The following is a 17,030-nucleotide window of genomic DNA, read 5'->3' as shown; positions in this document are numbered from 1 at the left end:
GGTTATCGCATGCACTTATATGATTACTTCACACTGTTAAGTATAATTGGGCTCATATAGCTAAGTTAAATAATTGAATAATATCGAGTTAATAGTAAAGAAGTTGGGTAATAACATGGATTGTGCCTCGCAAAGGGTTGCGTGAAGGCAGCATTGTGGGCTGCTAGGTATTGATAGGTGCATGTAGCAGTGTGTGCGCAAGGTCAAACCGGGGACCACCGAAAAACCATCAAACATCTCCAGGGTGTAGAAACCTAGTTCTAGCACCCTCCCATACTACTTCGAGTTAGACCTCAGTCCGCGCTCCGTGGACTATTGCCGAAAGGGCTAGTAGTACTGGGATTTTCTTAGCTAAATCACCTCTGAACCTGAGTCAGGCCCATACAAACCAATGGAAATCCAGTCTAGTTAATCTGTGATGGCACCCTATATTGGGTTATACACAATCCACTATACCCAAAAAATATTCTAGACAGGGGAACACGATCCTAATTTCGATATGGATGAATGATCCAGGTATAAATTACTACGAATCATGTGTATCAGCTTCTTCAAAGCAGCAGCCCAAAGAAAAAGTCATCCTCAAGTCCCAAGTTCAGTAACCCCACTCCTAAACAAGCGTCGGACAATAGTATATGCACGATCTTCACCATATGAAAGTAGAATCCTGGCCACATAAAGAAGGTAAACAGATAAATATGATCATACAAGCTGATCAGGGCCTCAACATACAAACGTGTAGAAAAAACATTAACCTTTTAGCTGTACATAATACTACAAAATTTTCGACCCTGAAAAGAAAGTCACACCATAAACTTTCTCAAGAATGACATTTCACAGAGGTAATCCCTATCTTGTGTCAGAGTTAGCAAAATATGAACAGAAAATTTGTACAAACCCTTCTACTTTACAACACTTCTAATGTTAGACAAACCCACTTTTGTTTCAATTTCATTTCTAATTCTGAAAACATCTATGAGCATTTGAAATGATGCATTCTAAAGCTTCCTATGGAAGGAAATCCTATACTCATGAGTGAGGGATCTGAGGGATCTCTGGTCTTTAAGGTCAGCTTGGTCTGCAAGTCACCTGTTGTTTCTTTTGTTGTTGTTTTAGCTTTTGTTTCCATTTCCATTGTTGTCGTTCTTTTCGGTATTGTTGCTGTTGCTGCCACTGCTATTGCTATTTCTTGTTTACATAGTTCCTTCATCTCATTTTCTTCCATGGGGGATTGTGAGATAGGTTTTGATAATGTTGGCATGGGTAATTGTTTGTAGTTCTATTCATTTTGAGATGGATTTGAATCATCTTCATTCTTATCGTTTATAGGCCCCCTGTACATAACTTCCTTTGTCAACGTCAGTTCTGTTTTCTCAACAGTAGGAGTAGATGAAATATCTTTGTTCGATGTTTTATTGGGTGATGTTTGGAAAGAAATCACCCTTTTACAACGTGGAATTGATGAACGCACTCATCTGCTCTCAGGTGTATTGCACTCTGACAAGAACTGGTACTCGGCAATGGTGAACTCCTCAGAATATGCACCAATCACCTCATGTTCGGGCAATCCACTATCTTTAGGAGTATTACACTCTGAAAGGCATTGGGATTGATCAATAGTATACTACTTATAATATTTTTCATTGGCCTTCTTGTCATTGCCCATGGGTGTCTTACCCTCAGAAGAGCATTGAGATTCATAAATGGTACTTTGCTTGGAATAAATTCCTATCCTAATCTTATTTTTGGAGATTCCACCAACCTTGGGTGAATTTCTCTTTGAAAAGCATAAGAATTCATCAATACCACACCTCTTAGAATAAATTCTATTCATTTTCTTTTTGTTGGGCAGTGAGGAATGCATAAGAACACTATCATTAGATACATAGCTTTCTGAACCACAAACTGATTGATCCATCTCGGGAAAAATCATAGTTTTGGCATTCCCTGATAAGGATTTTTTCCTTTCATTACTCAATTGCATTCTCTTTTTCGTTATGCCTGGAGTTTTGAATTCTGCATCCACTGACTTACCTCGAATGCGACTACAGGCTGTGGCATTCATATATCTGGGCAAGCCCACGGACCCTTGTGCTACATTCCCTAATTCAATATTGTATGTCATCTATGTTTCTTGACTAGCTTGACTATCTATTGTTTCCTTGTACCCTAAGGATGGATCACTCTTTGCAAGATGTTTCTTCTTTTCTCTCAGAAGAAACTCAATGATTTGAATATTGTTTCTTGCACATTGGCAGTCATCTTCAAGGCATCTTATTTGTTGCATCAATTCAAAATGGTTTGCTTTTGTCTGAACTTTGACTTCTTGCATGGCACAATAAGAATAAGCATGGTACTCGTTCCCTCAAAAATTGGAATCAGTTCTATGATAAATTTCTATTACTAGGCATTCTATGACCACTAGACAAAGACAAAGAAAAGTGTTCATTGCATATATGTAGCACACCCAAGATAAGGAAGAGGGAAATAAACAAAGACAAAGAAGAGTGTGCATTGCATATATGTAACACACCCAAGACAAGAAAGAGAGAACTTAACAAATGGTTTTTATTCTAAAAGCAACATAAAGCTATCTATTGTATCACAAGTCCACTGATTGTACCTCACAAGAGTCATATATAAACTAATTTCACTCAATAAAATATGCATGCAACAATATCAAAGACAAGAAAGAGAGAACTAGACAAAGACTAGTGTGAATTTCATATATGTAGCATAACCAAAGGCCAAGACAAGGAAGAGAGAACTAGACAACTGGATTTTATTTTAAAAGCAACATAAATCTGGCTGTTGTATCACAGGTCCACTGATTGTACCTCACAAGAGTCATATATAAACTAACACCACTCAAGAAAATATGCATGAGGCATTGGTTGTATACAACGCTCTTCGGATAATAAACCTTTTCATAGAACATGCCTGTTAAATACCTAAATAGAATGAACATGAGGCTTCCTTCTTTTTTCCCTTTACAAGAGACCTAGACAAGGTTTGGGCATAAGGATTTACATAAGATAGTTCTCGTCCAAGGTGAACCCCCCTTGCTCTAGTTGCAAAACTCAAAGAACAAATCATCTCACTTAAATCATCTGCCTTAGGACTAATATGGACAAGCATCAACGTTTTTGAGTCTTCTCCTGCATTTTTTCAAAAGAACATGTTTTAGAATCTCAAATTAATGAAATAAGACACCATAAGTCCATGTGTAGTAGAACCGAGAAAACCAACCTTCACAGCATACAAAGAGAACAAATGGAAAAAAGGAAAGTGAATTGGTTACCTATTGAGTCTCTTAGGATTTGCGTAAGTTTTTTGTTCCTGCACATGTAAAACTTTATATAAGTAATCACTCTGTAAAATCAAACTGCAAAATGTATCAGATGTAGCGAACAGACATGAAACCAAGTACTCCTTTTGAGCTTGCAATCAGCAAATCAAGATTTTGTTTGTTTTTTTACACTATAAAGACCACTAGATTTTCTCACCTCAGCAATGCAGAATACCATTACAATATGAAATTCTCGAGTATGAATGCAGATCTCCATAGGAATTTTATCCATGCATCCCTCCCAACACGAGTAAATATATTAAATTAAATTACTATTTCAAAATAGACAAAAAAGTGTTGATTAATATTAGGAAATATGAAATTACATTCCACAATCAAGGAAGCTTTCTACAAGCTCCAAACACTAAATTTGGTAGCACAAGCAAGCTACCAAACTCAATCCAACAATAATTCACAAAATTTATCACCACCTCCTCAGTTGGAGTATTCCTTACAATGGAACCCTTTTTAACCACTAAAAGTGGCACATAACAAACTATGACTAACTAATTCTAATTCAATAATACATTTTCGTGTGCAAAAATTTGTGGATGGGGGGGGGGTTAAGTCTAAACTAGCCTAATCACTAACATTACAAGTATTGTGGTTTTTAATACTGACTAAACTAAATAGTGTTGCCAGTAACTACAACATTTCCTTAATTTCAACAAAATGCCTGATCACTTAACTAAACTAAACACTGCACTCTGACGGCAGTACTTTTAGCAAATTTTCCTTAATCTCAACAAAATTGGAATGTTACACACAAAAAATAAATGGGTACACTCTATAAACCTCAAGAAATTATTATACATGTTGCCCTATTCCTCGAGTGCCAAAAAATTAGCTCTATTTTTTCCATTTCATGGGCTCTTTGTAGCCTTTATATGTAGTATGCCTTCTTTTTACAGATCTCATAGGAACGTATTGACTGAAAGGGATCCACATCTTAGAATATGAAAAATGTAGAATCCCGAGTCCCTGACCGATGTGACAAACATACTTTGGAAGCTTCACATGAAACTAGTTGCACCAAGGGGTGCATTCTACAGCCCAAGTGGAGAGATGTGTAATGTCTGTGTGTAACACTTACGTTGTTGACCTTTTCTATTGGAAGGAAAACAAAAAATTTAATGCTTTAATGTTCATTTATGGTATAATAATAATATATTGAAAGAGGAGATTGTTTTAAACCAACCTAGATGTTTCCTAACCACAGATCTAACAAACACCAAGAGACATCAAAGACCTCTAGGTGGAAACCTTTCCTCAAGTATTTGCACTCTAAAAAAGTTTTGCACCTCAAGGGATTTTATCCATCTTAGCACTTGATAGATCCAAGGTAAATATGCACCTAGGCTGGTTAAGGACTCAAGAGTATTTACCTATAAGGAATGTGAGCTTGCTTATTCTGTAATGTACTAACCACATCACCAAGAGCTGAGAGGGACATATTTATTGCCTTCCCTTCCTCCATAGTCTGACCTGTGGCCTGTGTCTTTTGAAAACATTCACTTCCACCAAGATCTACAATCCAAAGCTTGCTGGTATCTCTATATCTTTCTGGAGCACCTAGGCAACCGATAGCAATCTTGATTAAACTATAGACAGCAGAAGAATTACCTAGATGAATGAATGCAGCTAAATCCCATGTTTATTGCAGGTGTAGATGATAACAGCAATTAGCTCCACCCTTTACTTTGTGGGGGGGCTTATCTTCTTTGGTCCACCCTTTTGCTAGATATGCTTTAGGGTTACTATTTTAGATTTAGATTTAGGACTCATTTCCATTTTATTGTTGCTTTTGTTGTTAGATGCATTATGCACTCCCTTTGTAGTTACTAGTGTATGTAGTAGTCTCCACTCCCATTAAGCCATTTTTGGTCATTCATGGACATTAATAGAGCTTAAAATTCAATTTATAATTATATTCACTGTACAATTCCAATATTTTCAATCAAAAGAGGTGCATACCAATGTGATCTACTAGATGACTCATTGGCATTGGTCCAAGCTGTAGATCGAGCTCTGCTATCTTTGCTATACAATTTTCTTGCTTGGCTGAAATTGGTCATGATCACTTCCCTTAGGTTCTCAATCTCAACTGTACCCTTTGCATCCATTTGGATAGAAAGAATGAATAGCAAGAAGAAAAACAGTCTGATTGCATTACAACTCCATACACATTTAACTTTTGAAGAAGGATACCATGCTGTGAGTGTAAAATATCATTTTGGAAAAATGGTCTACTAACTTTGTTGATTGAGAGGTAAGTAAATCCCTCAAGTGTCCCATGTATAGTTCTAGCATGCTAAATGATAATGTGAAGCTAACAGTCTTGTCCAGAGAGGCCTGATGAAATAGTTCTTGTATCATATGGGGAACAATCCCAGGACAATCTGGCATGCCTTCCTGCAAAATTTGACAAGAATCAAATAGCTAATAGCCTAATTGTATCCACCTAGTGGTTAAGAAACAATACCATCATTATAAATGGCTCAATGAGAAGTCAAAAATAGAAAACACCGACCATAGTAAAAAATTTCCAGTCCCTGTCTGTCCATAGGCAAAAATGCATACATTGTGTCCATCCAAAGTTGATCTAATAATTGGCTCCACTTCTGTAAAGATTTCATCTGTAGAATCACAAGACACATTTTTTAATATAGTGTACTGCTTAGATATATTTATGACAAAAAAGTGAAGCTTTTGTTAAATAGTAACCTACAGTATAATTGCAAAATATAGTGTTTTTTGTGCACCTTGTGAAGCACCATGAAGGAGAACCTTGTCAAAGTTGTATTCTTTAGTTTTCCCTCCAGCTAATTTTATGACCACTTTGTCTAGATCAGGAACTACAAGAGGCCCAGGTATTGCCTGCTTCTCACTAAAGAGGAAAGGCCTCACTTGACAAAAAACACGAATGTTTCATGCATAATTCAAAATGTGTGATTTCAAGCATGAAAATCATGGATCAACTTTGAAACCATCTATGCCATCAAGAGCATCTTGCTAAGTATATTAAGTTCACAAGGCTAATTGAAGGTATAAAGGATTTTTAATGACTTTCATAAGGTGAATGAAAAAAATATGCAGAAGGGCATATGACTGGTATGGTTCTCAATTCAAGTCAGGAAACATGAATGGGTCAAATGTGCATAAAGAAAGTTACATGGGTTGTGTTTCAAAAGTGACTTTGCAGCAACACTTGCAAAGTTTTCATGGTATACAAAACTTGTAATTGGAGGTTGCTTGATGCCATAGCAGAATTCAAACAAAGACTTTCTGAATGTGGTCACAAATGTTCTATGTGCTTAGATAGTTTGTTCCGAAGTAGAGAATGATAATTTCCATATCAAACCAAAAATGAAAGGTCTATAGGATACACTTATATTATAGAAAAAATCATTCTTCAACACACAAGTAAAAGTTTGATAGAAAAGCCCAAAGGAATAAAAAAGACATCAGATTGGAAATGGTGTATATAAAGGCAAGTGACCTATCAAGCACCTGAAAAGAAATAAGGTGTAAACACTTAAAATTTCACTTGAATCAATATAAAGGGTTGCTATTAATGTGTTCTGGGGTACTTTCAACCACAGCATGGAAATACTACTCTCTTGAAGCCTAAATTTTGGTGTGATATGTTGTAATGAAGTAGGAAATTGCAACAAAGCCTTTCCACAATGAAGAATGCTTGGATCGGATGCAAACTCAAGCCTCCTCGGGGATATCAAAAGTCTATCTAAACTATGAAGCCAATGCTCTGTACTTATTTCAGATTTTGTAGGAGCAAGGTCAGACACTTCTATTTGTATTGTTCAAAAGGGTCGCTTAGGTTATATATATATATATATATATATATATATATATATATATATATATATATATATATATATATATATACTTGTGTAGCAACCACTTAAAGGAGTAAGGGCTGACTTGTTTGAGCCAACCTACAAGCTGTATTGAAACATCTTTCATGGAGGACCAATTTATAATGTGTTTTGAATCAGTTATTCTATATGGAGCCGACCCACGTCATTGCAACAATTAGGTGTTGACCTCTGTTTTGGGTGAGTTATAGATATGAGAAGTAGAGCTAAAGCATGTTTGGGAGTATTGTTGGCAGATTTGTATGTTGAGCATTCACCTTAGAAGATTGTTCCCATATTGGTGGACACATGGAGGCCTCATGTACATGATAAGAAGAGTTGTTCCACCTCTTGAAAGTTAGATGTGTCCACTCTGAAGCCCTTGTGCTCATTTTTTAGGAGGGTTTGGGATCATTCTTGACAGGATTGGAGGAGAAGACCCACCACTAAGGGTGGATAGTTTACTTTGGAGCCCATTCTTTTACTTTGGATGACACCTAGGGAGTTTACTGGCTGATTTGTAGAGGAGAAGCACCTTTGAAGGGCCTTTGGAAGCTGGATGCTGCACCAAAACCATTTTTCCCCTCATTTGTTGGAGATGGGTCACTTTTTTGGGCCTACTACCTCTCGTGTAAGCATGGGTACATATGAACACTTCGCAATATTTATCACCATTATTGTAAGCCCAAGGTCATGTTACCCCTCTTTCAGCAGGGGTACTCCAAAAAAAATTGGACACACCATATAAGCCCAAAGAATGTGCCTTATAGCGTTGTAAAGTCATGTGGGTGTGTGTTATTTTGTTAAAGTGACTCTAAGGTCCCCATTGGTGTGGATTTTCATGGCTACTTTCAATTTTGTTTTATTCATGGTATGTCTAGATTTGTGGCATTGTTGACTTCCCCTTGGTGGGCAGTAACTCCCTACCTTGATGGGTATCACTGCAATATTTATTTTCAAATTTATTTTAATTTCCCAAAAAGTATTATATGAAATTTCTTCAAGAAAAGAACATAATAATTCTGGCAAGAATTTGAGTGATTTAAATTTTAAAATCAATAATTGCAAATTTTATAGACAAATTATATTGTAAAAATCAACTCTTTGTTGAAGCAACACCATCACTATAAACACATAAACATGTTCAACTTTCAGAGGCCCCAAATCAAAATGATCAGATTTTCTATAGATACAACCTATCTTATTCAAAACTAATTACCTATGAACTTTGGGGTGGCTTGTTACAAGATGGATTTTCTGATGGTATTATTGGAATTTTGGTTGTTCCTCTTATCTACTTGTCTTCCCATGCTTTGTTAAATATAGGGTTGCTTTAACTCAAGGCTCCAACACTGGGGATAGGTGCACCTCTACCAAGCTGCAGCATGTTCAATAACCTTTACATCAATGAAATATAGAGTTGTTCCTTGGAGAGAGTTATTGCTTTATGAAATCTTATGTTAATGCCATGAACCTTGTAACAAATATTCATAGTGCTCAATCAATTTTCTTCAGCCAAGAATCTTCCTAACCAAATGCTAATGGATTCCTCTCGCTTGTCAGATAATACGCAACAATATCTTAATGTTTTCCTAGAAGTATAGGTAATAAATATCCATATTACAGATTCTGATGCAAAATTAGGCCCTACTAGTACCTAACTTAAGAAGGCTTCACAAAGACCTATATTGTCTCACAGAAGGTGCAAAATCATTGGAATTTTTAGAATAATGAGTTTGAACAATAGATGGTGAGAAATGTCCTTAGTCAACCTAAAATCTTTAATTTCAAATGTTACAGATGGAAGGGCCTTTATTTTAATCAACCTATGCCATTAATAATTTCTCATTGTAGACTTGGTTCATAAGTACCTAAGCATTGTATTCATCGCTTGTAGGACACTGACAAATTTTGCATGCCCATTCTCCACAAAGCATGTAATTTCATGGCTTGATTTCTAAAATCTACATGAAAGTAATAGCATACCTTGGTCCTAGACACACAAATTGGGAGTAATATTTATAAAAGAATTAAATATAATAAATTATTCTGTTTAGATAGGATATCTATCAATCCAAGATCATGGCTATTCAAACCACAAGCAAAAAATAATGCCCTTTTCCAGTGTTATTGACCACTTTATCTAGTGACTAATTAGAAAACTTCCAAAAACTTGGCTTATTTCTACATTTGGAACCATTAACTTAACAGGTATTCTAACATTATAAATTATGGTTTAAATTTGAATTATGTCAGCTTTGACTAAAATAAATTTACAAGAAGGAAAAACTATGAAATACTTATAGTTTCATTGGTTTGTATGTTTCCACCCTATGACTCTTGCCCAGTTGTTGAAGGTGGTAACATGCACTCTGCTCTAGGTTTGTTCCCAAATATTTGGCATATGATACCCTCATCTTTCTTGTTTGACTGTTCTTCATGGCTAGGCTTTGCACCTCTAACAACACAGGCACCCTCAAAATAAGATGTGTAACCAGTACCTTATTTAGTATTCTAGTTCCCAAACTTTGGAACATGTGTTGGCCGCTATTGTAAACAAATACAAGAAAAACACCCTGAAAATGTCAATTTATAAAAACATACAAGAAAACATCCATATATGTCAAAGTTCACAAAAGAGAGGGGAACTCTAAAATCCCTTGCCTTCACCTTTTGGGGTACCATTGTTGTTTGTTTGTTGTAATCCTTCATGTTCCATGATGTACTTATTTGATCTATGAAGTATATATGCAACATTTCTCAACAAAAAACAAGAGAGGGAGACCTTCTATGTGACAAAAGAATACTTCAAACTATGTCAATGGGATTAGGAGGACAACATTTGACAATAGAAATAAGGAGTGCCTAGAGCATCTATCAACTAGTTCTAAAATCTAAGAATAATGAAAGAAGATTAGATAATAAAATAGAAAAGGAAGGGAACCCAAAAGAGTATCCCTAGAAAGTGGAATTGATAATAGATAATACTTGAGAGAGAAAATCCTCCAAGTCATGATTAGTCCTCTCGAAAGAAAAGACTATGGAGGTGAGGAAGAGCAACATCCTTACTAGCATTTGAAACAAAGAGGAGCCATCACCATCCACCACCATAAATTTTTCAATGTTGACACAGTTACCCCTTGGTTTGTGCAAGAAATCACAGGGCTAATTGAAGGTATAAATGATTTTTAATGACTTTCATAAGGTGAATGAAATAAATATGAAAAAGGGAATATGATTGTTATGGTTCTCAATTCAAGTCAAGAAGCATGAATGGGTCAAATATGCATAAAGAAAGTTACATGGTTTGCATTTCAAAAGTGACTTTGCAACAACACTTGGAGTTTTCATGGTAGACAAAACTTATAATTGGAGGCAGTTTGAAACTTTGATGCCATAGTAGAATTCAAACAAAGACTTTCTAAATGTGGTCACAAATGTTCTATGTGCTTGGATCATTTTTTCCGAAGTAGAGAATGATAATGTCCATATCAAACCAAAAATGAAAGGTCTACAAGATACTCTTATATTACAGAAAAAAGCATTCTTCAGCACACAAGTCAAAGTTTGATAGAAAAGCCCAAAGGAATTAAAAAACATCAGATTGGAAATGGTGTATATAAAGGCAAGTGACCTATCAAGCACCTGAAAATAAATAATGAGTAAACACTTGAAATTTCACTTGAATCAGTATAAACTTGATGGAGAAGGACATCTACAAATGGTATCCCAGCAATTAGGAAACAAAAGTTGGGAAGTGGAGTCCCTATGGGGCCTTGGTAAAGACTGCATCTGCCATTCTTCAAAAATAAGGAACAACACAGGGCATTTACTGGAATGGAATATGGATGATTGCAAGAGCCCTAGCTTATGTACAACCTTGGTATGAAAATTTTGATCCAGCATTCACATCTAGATTCTACACATAAATATCCTCTCGAGCATATTTCTGAGATAGAACTCATTGATCAAAGGATAAGAAAAGTTCCATCCTATGAATATGTTTGTGGATTTTCTCCAAAAGGCTTATAGCATGAACAATATTTATTTGTAAGTAGGTTTCCTTTTTATCTATCCTTGGATTATTTCAGTGTGGCTTCAGGGTGGTCCAACACCTTCAAGAGCTTTATGGAGAACATGAGCATCAAAGCTTGCAGTGCGTGCAAGTCTGGTTAAAGCTATATGCAGCTCCTTCACAGTGTTTAGTTGAAATGGAACCATGGTTGTCAAAATAGGACAAACCTCTCCAAGCATTGATTCACTCTCAGTTGTTAAAGTAGAATTATCCGTTACAAGTCTAAGGTTTGATGAAGTTGCATGAATGAAGCTTAGGTTTTAGTTTTTGAATTGAATGAAATATCTCACATCTCTCATTATAGATTCATAGAGTGGATTTCGATGGTTGTGCTATAGGAAACATCATATCTTCCCCACAATCACCAAATAAGTAGGATAATGAACTTTTGAGTAGCATTTGTGAGATGTTCTTGGTCTTCGGCTTAGTGATGCATATATGAAAATCAAAATTGCCATTATGTATAATTTTCTTAGTGAATGAAGATGAGGGAATGGTGAAGGAACTAGTATGATTAGTGGATCTACATGAACTCTATTCATAAGAAAAAGTTGTTGAGGAATCAATAGAGGAAGATTGGTTTTATTGGCTACTTTCTTCTAGCCATGCCCTGTTTCTTGATCCCTTGTGTTCTAATATTTTTATATCTGTCAGTGATGTTAGATGATCGATGTATGATGATTGATGTTTGTCACTGTCCTCTGTTTTTTCATGGGTTCTCAGTCAACAAAATTGGCTTGCTATGAGGGCAACCTTATCAACATGAAAGAATAATTGAGCCTCCTTTGACATGCAAAAAGGAAAGCATATTTCACTGCACCTTTGACTATGAATTCTAGTTTTGTCCATCAAACTCTTCATATGTGAATTTATCATACTTCTCTACAATGAAAAGGATCATCTTTGAGCAGGTAAACACAATGCTTACACAATTATTCCTCTGATACTGCAAATGATATTTTATGTACCTTAATGGTGCTTCTCCGTTTGCTTCCATGGGTTCCTTTAATGAGGGAAATCATGCCACCTATTTAACCAACTACCATTTTGATTGATATATTTATGCCCTTCAAATCTAGAGCTACAGATTTTATGCCTTGAAACTCTTCTCATAAAAAATTCAATCCAAAATATGGCAGCTTTAACAGTAAGAATTAGAGACTCTTTTCCTCTGTTCCAAATATGGGAGGAATTAGGGGACTTGGATTTTGAACTATTGCCCTATAGTCACCTTGAATGTGAGTGAACTTGTCCATAATGATCTTATGCCCGGTCACATATTGGGAAACAAAGCACACTCCCACAACATTCTCCTTCAAGTCCCTGCTCAAGCAAGCATTAACGAGTAAAACTACTAGACCTTTTTCCTCCTCTGAGCCATGTCTTTTTAGCTCAATTTGAACATTTTGCTTTTCAACTCCTTGCAAAGCCAAATGTAGCATCATTCTGAGCTAAGGTTTCCTTGACGAGATTGATTAGAGGCTCCCTTAGGACCTCTTCCACTGACAACCCTCTAAGTTCGGTAGCTTTTCTATTCCATCCATTTACTACTCCATAAGCAACGACTGCCAAGATTGGATTCGTTGCTATTTCAATCAGTCTCACCATCTCATTTGTCACTACATTCAATTCATCCATTTCCTAAAGTTTCAAATCAGTGAGTTGCCTATTTATCGAGATATTTCTGCTACTGTCATCAATTTCTTTGCAGGAACCTTATAGTATTAATTATAATGAATGGATGGCATCCATCTCAACATCCCCCCAAGGCAAACTCCTCATTATTACCATTTCAAGGAATGCATCAAACGAAGATCGTGGATGCATTTTCTTACCATCATCTCTCTCCTACAGGTCATGTTTGGCACCTCCCCATTTGATTTCTTTTGTAGTATGGGATCTGAACCAAAACAAAATTCTTTTGAATTAATTCTCATCACGGAAATTCCACAAACTACATTCCCTAATCATCTTGCTCCAATATAGCCTACATAAACAAGACTATATGTGCTCAAATTGGTGGATTCCATGTGATGCTCAGATAGTCATGCAACAATATCTTGGATCTGAGCCTCAGTAGGAGTTACCCCCAGAAGCCAAAAGTTTTCTTCATAGTAAAGGGCAACACCATCACATCTGACAAGATCCATGATGTTGGGCTTCTGAGTGACAATTCCCAAGGGTGTATTGCGAAGCATCATGTCACAGAGCAATGTCGAGTGCGTAGAATTCACTTTTCTCTCATCTGAGTAGCCAATTCAACTTCCTTGTTTAGTTGAATTCTAAAAACTTGCATTAAGGACTCACAGGTATACCTCAAAGGAAATGGAACATAGCATGGACAAGTGTGATGACAAACCACCAGTCCCCAAAGCCTTCTTCCTTTCTGCTGCATCTGCCCCTTGCTACCTCTTCCAATTCCTTCTCATCGATTACTACAACCATTACTAGAGATGCTATAGAACCCATGTTGGCCATGTATTGAGCATGGAAACCATGAGGTGCTATCAATGTAGATCCACAAAAACTTAGGTCTCTAGGAAATCTCTTGTCGTGAATCATTGTTACAGGTTGTGCATAGCAATCAAAAATCATTCTTACTTTGTTCCTCATAAACAAAAATCTTGAAACTTGAAGGACATCAGTTGGAGGGTAGTGAAGACCCAAATAAGGTTCTAAATCATATCTTCTAATCTCGGATATCACCTCACCATGATCATCATCATGAAATTTATATGCCATAACACAAACATAGCCTATAAGGTCACACACCTCTTGTACAATCATGTCACACAATAGCCCAATATTTCCACTAGAGATCGATTTGCAACCGTGATATTTCCTTTTGCAGCAAGCTTATAGGATTGTAATGCTCTCATTGCAGAGGTGGAAACATCTGAAGTCCCAATAGGCTCAAAATCTATCACCAACGCCACATCAATTCTATGGAGTATAGCATAGAAGGGCTTACTGGAACTCTTGGAATGGACCAAAATAGGATTTAGAAGATTGAGTTCTTCAAACTTGGTAGCCTTCTACAATGACATGGTGCTCGAAGGAGTGAACAAGGTCCTTGCATCACTGCCAATACAAAGAATTTGCTGGTCCTCCATGCTGGGAACTGCATGAGTTGACACTTGAAACATATCTGGGGGATTTTAATTCTAAGCAATCACTTCAAAAGTCTTATCATTCACTACAACCATGCACCCAAATGGCTGAAGTAGCTTTCTCATTTGTATTTGCTGCAGATATCCACTAACTGCAACTGATGGAATAATCTCTAAATCCTTGTTATCTGTTCTGGAGTTGCAACTTTCAACACCTTGAATTTTAGGCTAGGCATCCCAACATCAAGAAATTTAAGAACTTGTCTCAATCCCGTATCTCCCACATCTACATCATAGTTTTTCTTTGTGTCAATATCCAAGTCTTCAGTAGCTTTAAGTGATACTGAAAAGGAAGCATCTACAGATTTTCCATTCCGCTGCAAGTAGACCACCTGCTCCTTGTATTTCTGATTTTTGTTAAGAAAATTTCAAACATAGGAATGCCTGGAGCTCCTGCAGCTTTAAACACCAACAAAATTTTCCCATATAAACATTTTTTAACAAAAAATTATATGTGATAACATGACCATATGTGTGAGAGAGAAGGTGCCAAGGGCTGGCCTCAGTCCAAGACTTGCAGAGTAAGAAAGCATGGCTTTGGGTTCACAATGTTGGCCTTCTTCCCCGCATATACCCTTTGACGCTAGATGAAAATGAACACAAGGACTATGGAGCCCCTCCTATAGAATAGATCTCAAATCTGGCGGGCAGGCTAAGCCGAAAGTGGCATGGACCCTCATCCTTCCAAATGTGCCCTTTCCTTCTCCTTCTTCCCCATGGACAAACCTTTCAAATGGAGGGAAATAAACAATTTTGATATTTTGACAAACCTTTGAAATGGAGGGAAATAAACCATTTTAATATTTGAAAGAAACAAATCCATGAAACCTTAATGAAATTTAAATGAAATGTTCTTCTTTATCAAGGCAATTAAATTCCATTAATTTTTTTCTTTTAATGGGAGGTATTTTTTATTATAAATAATTATTAATTTATGAAAAAATTTAGGTTTTTGTGTCACTAAATATCAATTGAGGGGGTTTTGGTTGATTTATCAAAAGTGAATTATGGTGATATCAAAACAAGTTTTGTGTGGTTAAAAAGTGAAGAAAAGTACTAATGTCATGGTAATGATCAATCATCATTTCCAATTAAATGTTTGGTTTAATAAGGATAATTAATTTATAGAGATTTTTTATGGTGTTTAATAGAGGGAGTCAACATGGGAAAGGTAATACTTTGGCTCTCACATGTTTTAGAAAATTGATATCTCTTTGTCCATAAACATTAGGGGTGGAAAAATAGCATAGCTTCTAGAGCTAAGTTTGTTCCAACTTAGTTATATCTTGAATCACAAATTGGTGTTGACCTCATGGAATATATGATAGAAATTTGGTGGCTTGTAGGGTAGTATTGTCATAAAATAAGAAGGGTAGACATCAAAATAAGCTTTGTGTGGTCAAAAAGTATAGTGAAGTAGTAATGTCATAGGATTAATGATCATTTCCAATGAAATGTTTGTTTTAGTAAGGATAACTAATCTATGGAGATTTTCCATGATGTTCAATAGAGGGAGTCAACATGGGAAAGGTGATAGTTTGGCTCCCACATGCTTTATAAATTGATCTCTTTGTCTATAAACATTAGAGGCAGAAAAAAAATCCTAGGCTCTAGAGCTAAGTTTGTTCCAAATTAGCTATATCTTGAACCACAAATTTTTGTTGACCTCATGGATATGATAGAAATTTGGTGGCTTGTAGGGTAGTCTCGTCATGAAATAATGTTGTCACTTATTATCTAGTCATATATTTTAATCCTAGACTAAATTAGTCATTTAAGTTAGTCACTTATTAGCTAGTCATATATTTTATCCCTAGACTAAATTAGTCATTTAAGTTAGTCATTTTTAGTTTGGTCACTTAAAATTGCTCAAATTTAGTAGTAATTTACTTGAAATAATTGCGGTGACTAACTTTTTTAGTCACCTAGTCATTAATTTCATCATTTTCTACTAGTGAAACTTCGCTACTGTCGTGCTTGTAGATTCCTTCACAGGTTGTGCCTCCACCCACCTGGTCAAGTATTCAGTCGCGGTGATGATATGTCGTGCACCTATCTTCTTTCCCAGAGGCTGAATTGGGCCTACAAATTTGATCGCCCATTTCTTTAATGGTTGTAACATCACCTACGACATCAAAGGTAGTTCATCCCTCCGCAATGGCCTGCTAGTCCTTTGACATGCGTCACAGGCCCTACAATATGCTTTTGCATCCTTATGTAGAGTTGGCCACCATAGTCTAGCACGCAAAACCTTCTGTGTTGCTTCTTTTCCTGCATAATATCCTCCTATAGCTCCTCCATGAGCCTCCATGAGGATGTTGCTTTGCTCAAAGTCAGGTACATAACGTCACAATATTTCAGCTGACCCCATTTTGTACAAGTGTCCTGAAATGAAATAGAAGTCCGTTGCATGCATTACTAACTCCTTCTTTTGTTGGCTTCTATACCCTTCTGGAGTAGTCCTTGTTGTCAGGGAATGTATGATATCTTCAAATTGACTGTCTGTGACGCGCACTGCAAAGAGCTGCACATTAGGTAGTCCTTCCTCCAAATTAGTGGGC

General features: G+C 36.4%; 2 pseudogenes; both read right to left on the bottom strand.

The window, feature by feature from the left end:
* LOC149159833 (kinesin-like protein KIN-14T) overlaps positions 1–6,277 on the bottom strand; it is a 47,369-nt pseudogene extending 41,092 nt beyond the window's left edge.
* A 6,176-nt stretch (positions 6,278–12,453) lies between these two features.
* On the bottom strand, positions 12,454–14,412 carry LOC149159832 (phytochrome pseudogene; annotated as a pseudogene).
* Positions 14,413–17,030: the final 2,618 nt, after the last annotated feature.

The sequence above is a fragment of the Pinus tabuliformis genome, chromosome 5_2 (genome assembly GCF_031772625.1).
Source record: "Pinus tabuliformis cultivar Carrire ecotype Pingquan chromosome 5_2, CPIR1, whole genome shotgun sequence".
NCBI lineage: Eukaryota > Viridiplantae > Streptophyta > Pinopsida > Pinales > Pinaceae > Pinus > Pinus tabuliformis.
Note: the sequence above shows the minus strand (reverse complement) of the source record. Positions and strands in the feature narration are given on the sequence as shown.